This window comes from Monodelphis domestica, chromosome 7 (genome assembly GCF_027887165.1).
Source record: "Monodelphis domestica isolate mMonDom1 chromosome 7, mMonDom1.pri, whole genome shotgun sequence".
NCBI classification, from domain to species: domain Eukaryota; kingdom Metazoa; phylum Chordata; class Mammalia; order Didelphimorphia; family Didelphidae; genus Monodelphis; species Monodelphis domestica.
Genome location: NC_077233.1, coordinates 202780575 through 202796623, shown reverse-complemented (window position 1 = coordinate 202796623; position 16049 = coordinate 202780575).

Genomic DNA, 16049 nt, shown 5'->3' with positions numbered 1-16049 from the left:
TTTATTTTCAGCCACATGTAGAAACAAATTTTTACAATTGTTTTCTGACATTTTAGGATTTAGACTTTCTTTCATCCACCTGCTAACTTCTTGAAGTGGATTGATACAGGTTTTTTAAGGGCTTTCATGCAATACATATTTCTATATTGCTCATATTGTGGTCGAAGACACATATCATACATTTGATTAAAAAATCATGGAGGAAAGAAAGTTATAAATGACATGTTTTGATATGTAATCAGACTCCAAAAGTTCCTTCTTTGACTATGGATAGCATTTTTCATTATGTGTCCCTTGTGGATATCTTGGATACTTGCTTTGTTTAGTTTAGTTCGTCAGTTGATCATCTTACATTATTTCTATTACAATATACATTGTTTTGCTGGGTTCCACTAACTTCACTTTGCATCAGTTTATATAAGTATTTCTAGATTTTTCTGAATTTATCCTGTTTCTCATTTTTTATGGCACAATAGCATTCTATTAAAACCATATACTGCAACTTGTTCATCCATTCCCCAATTATTTCCCATTACAAAAATGTTGCTTAGCAGGCCCTTTCCCCTTTGGGATACAGACTCAGTAGTGTTATTTCTTGGTAAAAGTGGATGCATAGTTTTATTACCTTTTAAGTATGTTTCCATCTTACTCTCCAGAATAGTTGTATCAGTGTTCATTTCTATCAACAGTATAGTACTGTCCTAGTTTTCCCACACCCCCTTCAACTTTTATCATTTTCCTTCTTAGTCATGTTAACTAAGATGATAGTGTGAGGTGGTATATCAGAGTTGTTTTAATTTGCATTTCTGTAAACAATAGCAATTTGGAATATTTTTTCCATATGACTATAGTTTTAATTTTTCTTCCCAGAACTACCTGTTCATTTTCTTTCACCATTTTCCAACTGGAGAATATATGAATCTTTTTTTTTTTTAAGAAAAGAATTGGTAGTCACTGGATCTGACTGAAACTACCTGCAACATGAATCTAGTTATCTTTTAACAGGAAGGACAAGATTTGTTAGTCATCTAGGAGTAATTTTTTAAAAACCATTTGTCATGTATAGTCAGATCACCTTTTTAAAAAAGACCACTTTTTAAAAACAGAGCAAAGATGAAAAATTTTACAAAACTTTTAAAGAGTTTAAAGTTAGAAAAATGAAGGTAGACATGAAATTAACTTTAAAGAATTCATTTAAATAAATGGATAGACTGAGGACCACTCATTTTAGCATAATTTTTGAGATATTTTATAAAATCATACATGTAGAATGAGAAGGAATTATTGAAAACATCTGTTCAATCTTCTCCTTTTATATATAAACATACTGAGGCAGAGTAGTTCAGTGACTTGTCCAAGTTCACAAAAGTAATAAATAACAGATGATGGATTTAATTCCAGTTTATCCTCACTTCAGATCCAGTATTCTTTCCAATGCAACAATTTCCCAAACAGTCCTTGTAACAAGGAGACTAAAAAAGTCTGAGAAACACATCAGTCTGTTAAAATGACTAAGTCTATTTTCTAAGTAGAGAGAAAAGGCAGGAAGGGCAACATAGTTTAGAATATAAAGTGAATTAGTAAATATTAAAGAGTAGAATGGTGGAAGATTATGGATAGCATCACCTCCTAAGGCAGTGAGAAACAGGGGGCGGAAAAAAAAAAACTTGAATGATCCAACAAAATATTTATTCCAAGGTAATTTAAGATTAAAATATAAGGATGGCAAAAAGGTAAAAGATGAAAAAAGTATAAAGAATAATATATCAAAATTTTTCAATTATCAATGTCTGTGGAGCATCTGCATTTGAATTCTCACATCTCAATTTTATATGTGCTTGTATAGTAAATGTAAATGGAACTTAAGACATGGGACCAGAACTTAATTAGACCAGGCACATAGAGGAAAGACCCAACTGAAAGTAAAATAATTTTGAAGACATTAAAAGACATAGTTTCAAAGCATCTGAAGAAAGAAAAGACAAATGAGAAAGAGTTAAGGACAAAAAAGTTGACCTCTATTATTAAACAAAAACAAAAGTAATTACTATGAAATTCAATAAATATTGCCCCATGTGTCTGTTTTCCTATCCATGTTAAATAAATAAGAATATTCTACAATATTCTGAAGTGAATGTTAATGAGAGAAAAAGGAGAAAGGCAAGCTTTAATAAGTCATATTCCAGAATAGAACAGGTGTATCATCACATAATTGACTTAAAAATATAGAGAATACAAAATATTACTATGATTTTTTTCCTAGCAATGGACAATCATGTGACCACAAAACCAGCTTATAAAAATACTACAAAGGTTTATTTTTATATAACTTAGCATCTTTTTATATTCATATCAAAATTGTTAAGATTATATGATTAGTGTAAGTAGAAAAAACAGAGATCTATGCAAATCAATAGTTTTTACTATACTCATACTAGGAATGATACATAGTATCCTACTTTAAAAAGAAATTCTGTAGAGCTGTTGACATTATCTTGATAATCCAATATCTGCATGACTTATTATTGATTTAATAAGCCCCAAATGATTTAAGAGTAGCCTAAGTAAGATCTATAATAACTTTAAAGATTTTGGTATATCTAACCACATATAAAAACTAAAAGGATAAAAAAAAATCTTTATGATACACACACTTTATAAATCAACCTACAGTGTAAACAATCCTTGAAGTACTTATGTGAATTCAAAATCACATTATACAGTCATAATTGTATAAAATACATTAATTGGTTCCAACCCAATGGAAATATTGAGTGGGAATTTGAATAATGCTACAACTTCATCGTTCATATGAATCAGAATATAATATACACGAAAATATATACCCTCATCAGTGATATAGAAAAAACATTGGAACGCAAGAAAATTATTAAACATTATATAAAAGCATTCACTGAAACATTATTATTCATATAGTATTTGCTTTAGTTATTGTGACATAAAGTTGCATTCATTGATTGGTCTAGTGATGAGCCAAAATTCTGACCATTCATAATTTTATTAGATGATTACATGCATTATTAGAATATTGCTCCTTAGGACTCTCAATCCCAGCATCCCATTCACATGTTTATCCACATCCTTACGTAGGGTGGATAAGTTTTGTGTAGCTCCTCCCTCTTGTTCTCTTTTCCCAGGAACAAGATTTATGGAGGTGAGGTGAGTGCCAAGCAGGAGAATTTCACACATGTGGCTTTTACTCAGGCCTTTACTTTTGTTCTTTTATTTCTTCTACTTCAAGTGATTCTTAATAAACTTTATAAATATAATACCTGTAGTTATTGGATATTAATTTTAATCTTATATACAATAAACTAAGCAATATTAATATTGTGGAATATTGGAATAGATTTATGATTTCATTGATTTAGAGAATACCCAGTAAAGAAATTTCCTATACTAATGCAAATTGAAATCTCTTCTGTAACTCATAGTCTTAGAGAGTGGCAAGAGTCACTGGAAGTCAAGTGACTGCCAAAGGTCATATAGACAATATGTGTAATAAGCTGGACTTGAACCCAAGGCTTCAGGTCTGGCACAAACTTTTTATAAAATACACTATATTTAACCCTGTATTATAAATGAGGAAACTAAGGCTTACAGACATTAAATAACTGACACAATATTAATTGGCAGAGAATTAGCACTTGAAACCACATCTTGTGACTCACATCTCATTGTTTTTACTCATTAATGATTGAGAATTTGAGAATATTGAATTTAAATTGAGTATTTTTTACTGGAAGTAGAATACTTAGTCTTCAAGTGTAATCTGCCTTTTTCACACAGCCACCATGAGTGTGTGAGCTTGTATTTAAGTAGAGGGATACAAAAGGGAATCAAAAGACCTTCATTTTCTTTTTGAGAACTGAAACCTTCTTGGCTACTACTCTCATACATTCAGGTTCAACTAGAAATTATTTTTAGATAAGAGTGAGGGTTTAATAAAGGTTTATTGTACATCTCCCATTCTGAAAATGCAACTAAGTAAGCAACAAATGACCTTTTAGCTGTTGATGTTTCTGTAACTATGAGTCAATTATAAAATTTATTTCATTAACAATGTTTTATATATCTACATCTAGTTTTCCTTTCTTCCATGAATTGACCCCATAGTTGTCAACATGCTGATTAATTAGTGTTTGGAAAACAGTTAGAAGAGAAGAAAGTAGTGTTTAAGTGCTAACATTTATTATAAAAGACAGTAATTCACACTTTTCTAATCCACAAACTTGATAATTCTCACCCGTCAATGTCATTCTCACCCCACTTCTTAGCGAAGATTTAGTAAAGAACCAAAATGATCTATTGTACTAATAAGATCAGTTTATTTTTGGAAAACAAAATATGCTGTAGCTTTTAGGTCCATTATTTCAGTTATAAGAATAATGTCTACCTATAATATATATTTATGGTGGAGGAAGTGAAGAAAAATTGAATAGTCCCATATATCTATCAAAATAGTAGTAGGTAACCCTTACATATCAATTTAAGGTTAGCAAAGTGCTTTGAAATATTAACTCTCTTTATCCTCACAATATCCTTGAGAATAGGTACTATTATTTTCTCCACTTTATAAATGAGGAAATTGAAGCACACAGGATTTAAAGAATTTGCTTGAAATCACACAACTGAGGAATGTCTGAAAACAGTTTGAATTCCAGTCTTGTTGACTCCAAGGCTAGCACTATTAGAATATTTTGATAGATTTCATTTTATTTCATTTAAAATATTTTATTTTTTAAAATATTAGTTTATGTCTAAACCAGAAGAATTTTACCTACACTATGCTCACACTCAAATTGAACCTTCCTTGCACAAGGAAAATATTAATATAAAAAAAAATCCAGAGACATTGAACATAGATGACATGTACTATATTCTTCTGCACAAGGCATCTTTCTTCTACACATTATCAGTTGCTCAGGACTAAGATTTGTCTCTGTATCCTGACATGTTTAACTAGATGGCTTTGAAGTATTATTTTCTTTCTTTATTATTATTGTAATTGTGTATATGGTTTTCCCATTTCTGATCTTCAGTCCAAACTAGTCTTCCCATCTTTCTTGAAATTTTTCATATTTATCATTTCTTATAGAAAAATAGTAATCCATTGAATTCTTATGTTTCCACAACCCAATTTATTCAGTCATGCTTGAATTGGGCTTCCCACTTTGTTTCCAGCTTTTTTGTTCTTTTGTTTTATTGTTGCTTATACAATCAATGCCTCTATTAATATTTTGTTATGCTTATTGAACCTTCCTTTTTGTATTTATTCATTCAGGGCAGGATTAGTAGACAAAAGGATATAGTTAATAATTTCTCATGTAGTTTGAAATTGTTTTCTATGATAAGTCAAGTTGATAATATATATAGAGAAAAGGTCATAAGTTTTAACTGATTAAATGAGGTACATTTGGGGTCAGAAGAGCTATGTTTAATTTTTAGTCTACCATCTACTGGCTATTCAGCCTTGTGCTAGATAATTAATCTCTCTAAGTCTTACTTTTCTCCTGTAAAATTGAGATAATACCAGCTATACTTTCTATTCACCATTTAGTGTAGAGCATGGGACATAAAGGGCTCTTTATAAATGCTTCATGACTTGATAAACTATCTCATAGGGATGTTTTCAAATGAGATATTTTCTATTGGATGCATTGTAAAAGACAAAATACTATCAATGTAAATATGGTGAGGATGCTGATAATAATAACAATGATGAGGATAATGATTCTTATTAGGATCAGTGGGATACACTGGATAGAGTATGTGTATTAAATTATTTTGATAACTATCTGGTGTTCCCCTTCTATGTGTGATGAAGATGTGTAAAACTAACTCTACTTACCTGGGATCCACAATTACTGGAAGAAAATCTCTTTGAAAATTATAGCCTGACTAAGGCCACCATGAGAATCAGATCACTCAGCCCTCAGACACCATACTGAATTTGATTTCCACCTGCCACTGTCTCATTCCATAACAGTTTTAAAAGTTTCTCAGGTATGAACTAAACAAATGTCCTTGTGCTTTGTGTAAACATATCAGGATTCAGGCTCTCTGTCTCTGAATTTATCACTTGTCCTCAATTATAGGACATGTGATCTGTAAAAACTAAAATTAAATATCAACAATAAAATATATTTAAGGGATTTATTAACAATCATTAGAAATCAAGGAATAAAGAGGATAAAACATAAAGATCATATGCTTAAGGCTGATTAGACATTTCAAATCTCTATGTTTAGCTTACCACTCCCACTAAGCTGGGGGTAAGCCCAAGAAAGAACCCCAAGAGGACCACCCACTCACTAATATCCTCTGTCTACAGTAAATACATAACAACAGTAAGTCAGTGGCTCCCGGGAAATGTAGTTCTTTTTTAGGGTAATAGATTTTCAATTATACATCCCAACCCAGACCCATGGAAGACTAGTCTCTCCAATGGATCTTGTAAACATAACCAACTTTGAAATTACAATAATTTGGGGATAAAAGGAAAAGAGAACAAAACCAATGATTGATAGGCACATTGACAAAAAACCAATTAGCGAGCAGTCCCCTTTGGCATAAGAATATATATATACAAAACAAATGCATTAAACCCCACACAGTTCAAATCACCACATCCCAAAGGTCCCTCTGGATCTTCTGGTGCAGCATGTGGTCTGTGCAGATATCTTAATGGTGCCTTCTCCAAACAGTTCACTTTCTGGATTCAGAGATTCAGAGAGGTTTCTTATCCTAAAATTACTCTCAAAAAGAATTTATCCTTTGCAATTTTGAATAATAATAATAATACATCCCCCCTGAAGAGGGTGTTGAAAAACACAGGAATTACTAAGGAATGCATGGCTGAGTTGTGAGGTATATGAATCAATTGCCAAAAGTAATAAAAAAGTAGAAAAACATCCAAATAAAACAGAAAATAATTTGTGGATGAAATATAGAATTTCAAAGTCTTATGTGTAAAAATTCTAAGTAAAGGGAAAATGAACGTATAACATCCTTGAATCAGGGCCCAATGAAAGTAATATAAACGAATATGCATTTACCCAATCAGTAGCCAGGACTACAGAAAGTTTTGCCAAACAATGAAAGACAGAATAGGGACTAAATTATGGGAGCCAGGGAGGTGCCAAATTTGAGATACTTGGTAGAATGTAGGACAAGGAAAATCTGTCTTTGACATATGGCAAAACAGTAGCAACCTCAAACCCCAAAAAATTCAAGCCCTCATGTCTTGGCTCAAATTTTCATCAATCCCATTGGGATTGGTTGGTCTCTTTGACTTTGTGCTTGATTGGCACTATGTAGTTTAGTTTTGTGCTTCTTTGGCACTGTGCAATGGCTCTTTTTGTATTCACCTCTCCTGGAATGAGACAAAATTATTATACAAATCCCCATAAGTTTTTTAAACAATGAATGGCATCATTTATATAGTCTAAAGCTTTTTGGGTGTGCATTAATATTAGAAAAATGTATTTTAAACATATTACTGCTAAATTTAAAAAAAATTAAAGAAAAATCTTCTCAATACTGTTGACATGAGCTTTAAATACAAAAAGGAGGGGAAAAGTAAAGGTAAAATAATAGATTGTACATGCAAGCAAAAATAATAATAAAAAGTTTTAAAAATAAAAACTACATAGTTGGACTTCCGGGTTAACATGGCTGCAATCTAGACACAAATCGCTTCCTCTCCCCGGCACCAAATGAAATAGACTACCTCAAAAGAGCATAAAAATCACCTTTGGAAGAAAGGAGGGACTCTCCAGTACCCCACAGAAATGAAGGTACATGGGGCTTGAACATTTCCACACTATAAGAAGGAGGAAAATCTTGCACAAAAACATGAACTGAGCCACCCTTCCCCCTCCACCCCCCCACCAAATCAGAGCAAGGTATCAGAGAGCTCACTGGGACAGCAAGTGAGTGAGGAACTTCTCTGTCTGGGGGGGGCACACCAGGGTCCTGGGGATCTAAAGACTGCAAGGAAATGACCTCTCAGGGCTGTTTCACAAGAGATTCATGCGCTAAGCAAAGGGGCAGCCACGCTGAACACAGGTGAAATTGTGCTGAGCAAAGGGGCAGCCTTGCTGGACAAAGGAGCAGTTGAGCTGAGGAAAGGGGTAGCAGTGCTGAACACAGGGGTGGTTGCACAGAGAACAGGGGCCTGCACTCTAACAATCCTCAGAGGCTAGGAAGAACTAGCCTGAGGCAACCTAAATTCACAGAAAACCCACCCATATCACCCAGAGCCCAGATCAAACATGAAAGGGGAATAAAATCACCAAAGGGATGGCTCACATGGCCCAAAATCAAGCCTCCAGGAAGAAAGGGAAAAATGTGACTATTGAAAACTTTTATGGTGGGAGTACCCAAGGTAAAGAAGAGAAAGAGGATGAAACCCAAACAAAATCAAAACATGCCTCCCACAATGGAAATTATCTATAAGCTCTGGAAGAAATGAAATTGGAGCTTAAACAAAAGATGGAAACCTTCTGGAAAGAAAAATGGGAGAAAGAGATCAGCTGTCTGCTGGACAAGACTTCACAATTGGAGAAAGAGCTGGAAGCATCTAATAGAAGGGCAGACAAAGCTGAAAAGGAAAACCAGTCCATAACAAACAGAAATAAGCAATAAGAAAAGCACTGGAAGACAGTGAGCATGCAAAACAGTAAGAATTAATAAAGCAAAGTCAAAAAAATATAGAATTAGAAGAAAACATAAAATATCTCACTGAAAAGGTAACAGACCTGGAGAACAGAGGAAGAAGAGACAACATGAGAATTATCGGTCTGCCCAAAAAACCAGAGATAAACAAAAACCTCAATGCTGTACTACAGGGGATTATAGAAGAAAATTGCCCACATGTTCTGGAGCAAGGGGGCAAAATAGAAATAGAAAGGGTTCATAGAACACCCTCTATACTAAATCCCCAAAAGACAACCCCCAGGAATGTAATCACCAAATTTAAGAGCTTCCAAGAAAAGGAGAAAATCCTACAAGAAGCTAAGAAGAGGAGCTTCAGATATAGGGGGGATCCCATAAGGATCACATATGACTTAGCAGCTAATGCACTAAGAGTCCTCAAAGCATGGAACACAATATATAGAAAGGCAAGAGAGCTGGGTCTCCAAACAAGAATCAACTACCAAGCAAAACTGACTATATACTTACAGGGGAAAGTATGGACATTCAACAAAATAGAAGATTTCCAAGCATTTGCTAAGAAAAGACCAGAACTTAATGGAAAATTTGATACCCAATCACAGAAATCAAGAGAAACCTGAAAAGGTGAATATGAAAGAAAGGTAAAAGTAGATAACTCTTATCTTTTCCTTTATGTCAAACTCTCCTCTACAAGGACTACATTTACATCAAATTATATATATTAATATGTGGGGAAATGTACTGTGTAACTCTCAAAAATGTTATGCACCATAAGAGTAGTTAGAAGAATCATGCATAGGGAAACATTGGGGCATCAAGAAGATTTGATGAAAGGGGAGGGGGGCAAAGAAAGGAAAAGGAAGGGGGAAAGCATCAACAATACTAAGATTTATTTCAAGAAATGGGGGGGGACTAAATAGAATAATCTTTCCCATATGAAGATACACATGGTAAGAGGAGAGGAAGAACTCTCATATGAGAAGAAGAGAAAGCGAGCTTGAAGTGGTATTACTTAAACCTTACTCTCAGAAAAATCAACTGAGAGGGAAGAACATCTATATCCAGTGGGATCCTGAAAATGAGTAAGAAAGAAAGGGAATTTAAGGAGGGGAAGGGGGGGAGGGAGTATAAAAAGGGAGGGAAGGAGAGGGGGGAGGGGAAGGGAGCATAAAAAGGGAGGGGCTAGAAAGGGAAGCATACCAAGGAAGGGGACTGGGGGACTGACCTAAAGTAAATCACTGCTTTAAAAGGAGATAGCTAAAGAAGAAAGGTCAGAACTAGGGGAAGATATCAAAATGCCAGCAAATCCACAAATGACAATCATAACTTTGAACGTGAATGGGATGAACTCACCCATAAAACGTAGACAAATAGCAGATTGGATTAGAACCCAAAACCCCACCATATGTTGTCTTAAAGAAATACATATGAGGCAGGTTGATACTCACAGGGTTAGAATTAAAGGATGGAGTAAGACCTTTTGGGCCTCAACTGAGAGAAAGAAGGCAGGAGTTGCAATCATAATATCTGAAAAAGTCAAAGCAAAAATAGACCTTATCAAAAGGGATAGGGAAGGTAAATATATTCTGTTAAAAGGGAGTATAGACAATGAGGAAATATCACTAATCAACATGTATGCACCAAATGGTATAGCATCCAAATTTCTAATGGAAAAACTAGGAGAATTGAAGGAGGAAATAGACAGTAAAACCATACTAGTGGGAGACTTGAACCAACCACTATCAAATTTGGATAAATCAAACCAAAAAATGAATAAGAAAGAGGTAAAAGAGGTGAATGAAATCTTAGAAAAATTAGAGTTAATAGACATATGCAGAAAAATAAATAGGGACAAAAAGGAGTACACCTTCTTTTCAGCACCACATGGCACATTCACAGAAATAGATCATACACTAGGTCACAGAAACATGGCACTCAAATGCATAAAAGCAGAAATAATAAATGCAACCTTTTCAGATCATAAAGCAATAAAAATATTGATCAGTAAGGGTACATAGAGAGCCAAATCAAAAATTAATTGGAAATTAAATAATATGATACTCCAAAATCAGTTAGTTAGAGAAGAAATCATAGAAATGATTAATAATTTTGTTGAGGAAAATGACAATGGTGAGACATCCTTTCAAACCTTATGGGATGCAGGAAAAGCAGAACTTAGTGGAAATTTCATATACATGACTGCATGTATTAACAAATTATGGAGGGCAGAGATCAATTAATTGGAAATGCAAATCAAAAAACTTTAGAATGAACAAATTAAAAACCCCCAGAAGAAAACCAAACTACAGAATCTAAAAATTAAGGTAGAAATTAATAAAAATCTAATGTGATAGAACTATTGCATAATAAACAAGACTAGAAGCTGGTACTTTGAAAAAACAGACAAAATAGAAAAGGACAGGTCAATCTAATTAAAAAAAAGAAAGAAGAAAGGCAAATTAACAGCATCAAGGATGAAAAGGGAGAACTCACCTCCAATGAAGAGGAAATTAAGGCAATCATTAAAAACTACTTTGCCCAACTATATGGCAAAAATATACCAACCTAGGTGATATGGATGAATATTTACAAAAAATATAAATTGCCTAGACTAACAGAAAAAGAAATAGATTTCTTAAAAATCCCATATCAGAAAATGAAATCCAAGAGGCCATCAAAGAACTCCCTAAGAAAAAATCCCCAGGGCCTGATGGATTCACCAATGAATTCTATCAAACATTCAAAGAACAGATAACTCCAATACTGTACAAACTATTTGACATAATAAGCAAAGAGGGAGTTCTACCAAACTCCTTTTGACACAAACATGGTACTTATCCCAAAGCCAGGCAGGTCAAAAACAGAGAAAGAAAATCTAAAATCATCAACTAATATGATCTGCAATGGGGATTAACTAGATGCTTTCCCAATAAGATCAGGAATGAAACAAGGATGCCCATTATCACCTCTATTATTCGACATTGTACTAGAAACACTAGCAGTAGCAATTAGAGAAGAAAAAGAAATTGAAGGCATTAAAATAGACAAAGAGGAGACCAAGTTATCACTCTGTGCAGATGACATGATGGTCTACTTAAAGAATCCTAATATTCAACCAAAAAGCTAATCAAAATAATCAACAAATTTAGCAAAGTTTCAGGATACAAAATAAACCCACATAAGTCATCAGCATTTCTATATGTTTCCAATCCAGCTCAGCAGCAAGAACTAGAAAGAGAAATCCTATTCAAAATCACCTTATACAAAATAAAATGCTTAGGAATCTATCTCCTGAGATAAACAAAGGAACTATATGGACACAACTACAAAACACTCTCCACACAACTATATCTAGACTTGAACAATTGGAAGAACATTAACTGCTCATGGGTAGGACGAGCCAATATAATAAAAATGACCATCCTACACAAATTCATTTATCTATTTAGTGCCATACCCATTGAACTTCCAAGAAAATTTCTTTTACTGATTTAGAAAAAAACATAACAAAGTTCATTTGGAAGAACAAAAGATGAAAGATATCCAGGGAAACAATGAAAAAAATACAAAGGATTGGGGCCTTGCAGTCCCAGATCTCAGATTATATTATAAAGCAGTGGTCATCAAATCAATTTGGTACTGGCTTAGAGACAGAAAGGAGGATCAGTGGAATAGACTCGGGGTAAGTGACCCCAGCCAGACAGTATATGACAAACCCAGAGAACCCAGATTTTGGGATAAAAATCCACTATTTCATAAAAACTTCTGGGAAAATTAGAGGACAGTGTGGGAAAGGTTAGGTTTTGATCAACATCTCACACCCCACACCAAGATAATTTCAAAATGGGTGAATGACTTGAACATAAAGAAGGGAACTATAAGAAAATTAGGTGAACACAGAATAGTATACATGTCAGACCTTTGGGAGGGGAAAGATTTTAAAATCAAACAAGACTTAGAAAGAGTCACAAAATGCAAAATAAATAATTTGGAATACATCAAATTAAAAAGGTTTTGTACAAACAAAACCAATGTAACTAAAATCAGAAGGAAAACTGCAAATTGGGAAGCAATCTTCATAAAAACCTCTGACAAAGGTTTAATTACTCAAACTTATAAAGAGCTAAATCAATTGTACAAAAAAATCAAGCCATTCACTAATTGATAAATGGGTAAGGGACATGAACAGGCAGTTCTCAGCCAAAGAAATCAAAACTATTAATAAGCACATGAAAAATTGCTCTGCTTCTCTTATAATCAGAGAGATGCAAATCAGAACAACTCTGAGGTATCACCTCACACCTAGCAGATTGGCTAACATAACAGCTATGGAAAGTAAGGAAGGCTGGAGGGGATGTGGCAAAGTAGAGACACTACTTCATTTCTGGTGGAGTTGTGAATTGATCCAACCATTCTGGAGGGCAATTTGGAACTATGTCCAAAGGGCGATAAAAGACTGTCTGCCCTTTGATCCAGCCATAGCACTGCTGGGTTTGTACCCCAAAGAGATAATAAGGAAAAAGACTTGTAAAAGAATATTCATAGCTGCGCTCTTTGTGGTGGCCTTGCAATTCTTCATGGTAACAATGATTCCTTGTCTAGCTTTTGTACTTGTGTTTCTTAGAGTTAGGCAAATCACTAAGGAACTCTGGGATACCCCCTTGACTTTCTGTCACAGCTTGAACCACTCTGCATGTTGTTTTTTTTTATGTCTATTAGCTGTCCATGTATATACATTTACAGATCCACCTTTGCCATTTGTAGATGAAAATATTTATATCAGTGCCATCATCCATTGCTTTGCCTTCTCCAACCTCCAGTAAATTATGTAGAGCCTTCTCACCAGTATGGACTCAACCAATGAAGTGGAGAGAGCAGGGGGGTTTTCCACCTCTCTCCAGGTTTATTATAGATAAGAGAGCCTTTATGATACCTTTTCTCCTCTCTGTCCTGTACTTTAATGAGCAAGACATCTCTCCTTGATGGGATGGGGAAGGGAAAGGAGGGGAGTGGTCACTTCCCAATCTGGAATTTTGAGAGACCTGGCTTGATTTTGCTTCCAATTTCATACAAAGGGCTAGAGTCTCTGCTCAGGTCTGTACTCAACAAGTTGCTCTAGAACCATATGTAGTTTTTCACCTACCTCACAGGGTCGTCATGAAGAAAAGAGAAAGAAAGAATGGTCCTTTGGGAGCCTTCATCATCCCAGCCATGCAAGCCCAGGGCTCATTGGTACAATGAATCACTCAATCTCTTAATAATAAAATGAAACAAAAGAACCCAAGAAAGAATCCTGAGCCAGAGTGCATAAATGGAAAAGTGGATGTCTCATAAAATTCCAAGGCCAATAGGGAAGAAACAAATCAAAATGCCAAGTGTCTGCATGGGATAGAGCTATAGCTGAAGTTTCCGGACTTGCTCTTCTTCCATTCTCCTCAGATTAAACAGAGTAAAGATTAGAATTCCACCTTGAGAAAGGCAAGTCACTGTGATGGGATGAAATTACTTTTAGTAGGTGAGGGGGGAAAAAAAGTTCAATGAAAATCCTTTCATAAGGAGAGGTGCCAGCTATTTATCTAGCTAGGCCTTTTAATCCTCAACAAAAGCTCAAAGCAAGAGTGAATTTTCAGGAAAAAAAAATGTCTTGACACGGGCATTAGAAATTCAGACTTTCCAACCTCTGGATAAAAATGGGATGGGCACACTATTCTAGGATGTGAATTAAAGTGATATAAACACTTTTCCTCTTTTATCACAATGATTACTTGGATTTCAAAGTCTTAAAGTAAATCTATCTTAGTATTCCTTCTCGAATGGTTCCCATTTTATTTTTCTCTCAGTTTCTCCACAGCTTATCACAAATGTAATCTATCAGGCAAAGAGAAGCAGCCAGTCTTGCTCAGAGAAAGCTTAGATAGCAGAACGAACAAAGGAGGAGTTCCATGACATCTGTCTTCCTCCTATCTTGAACTTTAGAAACCATTAAAGCTTAAAAACTTACAAGTTAAAGAATCTCAACCAATTTGTTCCAAAGATATCTATGGAAAAGGTGCTGAGAACCCCAGAATCTTGCAGAATCCTGCCCCATAGAGTCAGGGTCCTGAATTCCTTCCTTGCCTATCTGTGGTTTGGTGGCTCATTGTTTTTACTCTGAATGAGGTCTTTCCACTGTGGTTTCATCTTCCACCTTCTGTGGGACTTCTTTATCTGAACATTCAGCACCTGTTGACTCTAGGGGACAAGGTCTCTTGAGTTCAGGATTTATGTCAATATATCCTTTTTCAATGTGCACATATTCTTGTACTTCTGATTGGTCAGGAGACATGCTGACACTGGCGGGGTCACCTGAGGAATTTCCAGATGAAGTTATAGCTATATCATCTTGTTTTACAATTTGGTTTCCCAACCAATGCTGCTCTTGTCTTCTTTTTCCTTAGCTTTGTGCGAAATACCATTGGGTATTGGGAGGCACGTAGTGGTTTGTTCCCCATTCTCTGTTGTCTCTATATTGTTTTCTTGTGCTTTATTTTCAAGCTTCCTTCTCTTTATCTCATCAGACATTTTAGTGTCCATGGACTCAGGGCTGGATGGCCCCTTCTCCTTTGACAGGTCCAGGTTCCCCATTTCCTCAGATCCACTAGAGGTCCCCATATTGCTCTGGTTAAGGGCACATTCTTCTAGGTTAAGGACAATCTTCTCCACATCAGAGGTACCCTGGTTTTGTTCCTCTTCTTGGCTAGACTCAAGTCTTTTTACCTCATATTTCCTTTTCTTACTTTCCTTTGGACTCTGAGGCTTTGGCTCCTGGTCCCCAGCACTCTTGCTTGCAACCTTCTCTTCCTGCTCATCAGATGAATTTGAACTTTCTCCCTGTTTCATCTCACACATCTGCAGCATGGCACTGGGGTCTTTCTTGTCCATCTGATTGACTTCAGAAACCATATCATCCCTGACGATCTCTTCCCTTACCTGAGTCCTAACTTGGTCTTTCTCTATTCCAACCTCATCTTGGGATCCAGTTGAACCCTCTTCTTCAAGACAGTCCTGCTGTAGAGAAGAAGGTGGAATCCCACGTTCAAATTTCTGAAGTTTCTCTTGTGGCCCCCATACACATTTATATTGGGGACTAAAGTTTTTCCAGGCATAATAGACAAGTTTTCTGCGCTCCTTCTTGTCCCGGACTGTGAACATGAAGTAATCCAAGACACTCTGCTTAACGCTTGGCAAGTACTGATGAACAAGGGTCTCTTCCAGGAAGAAATGGATCAGGGGTACCTGGTAATGTTCATAGCCCATCTCGCCCAGACACTTTAGGATGTGAATGATTCGGAGGTTGTTGTGACTGTGCC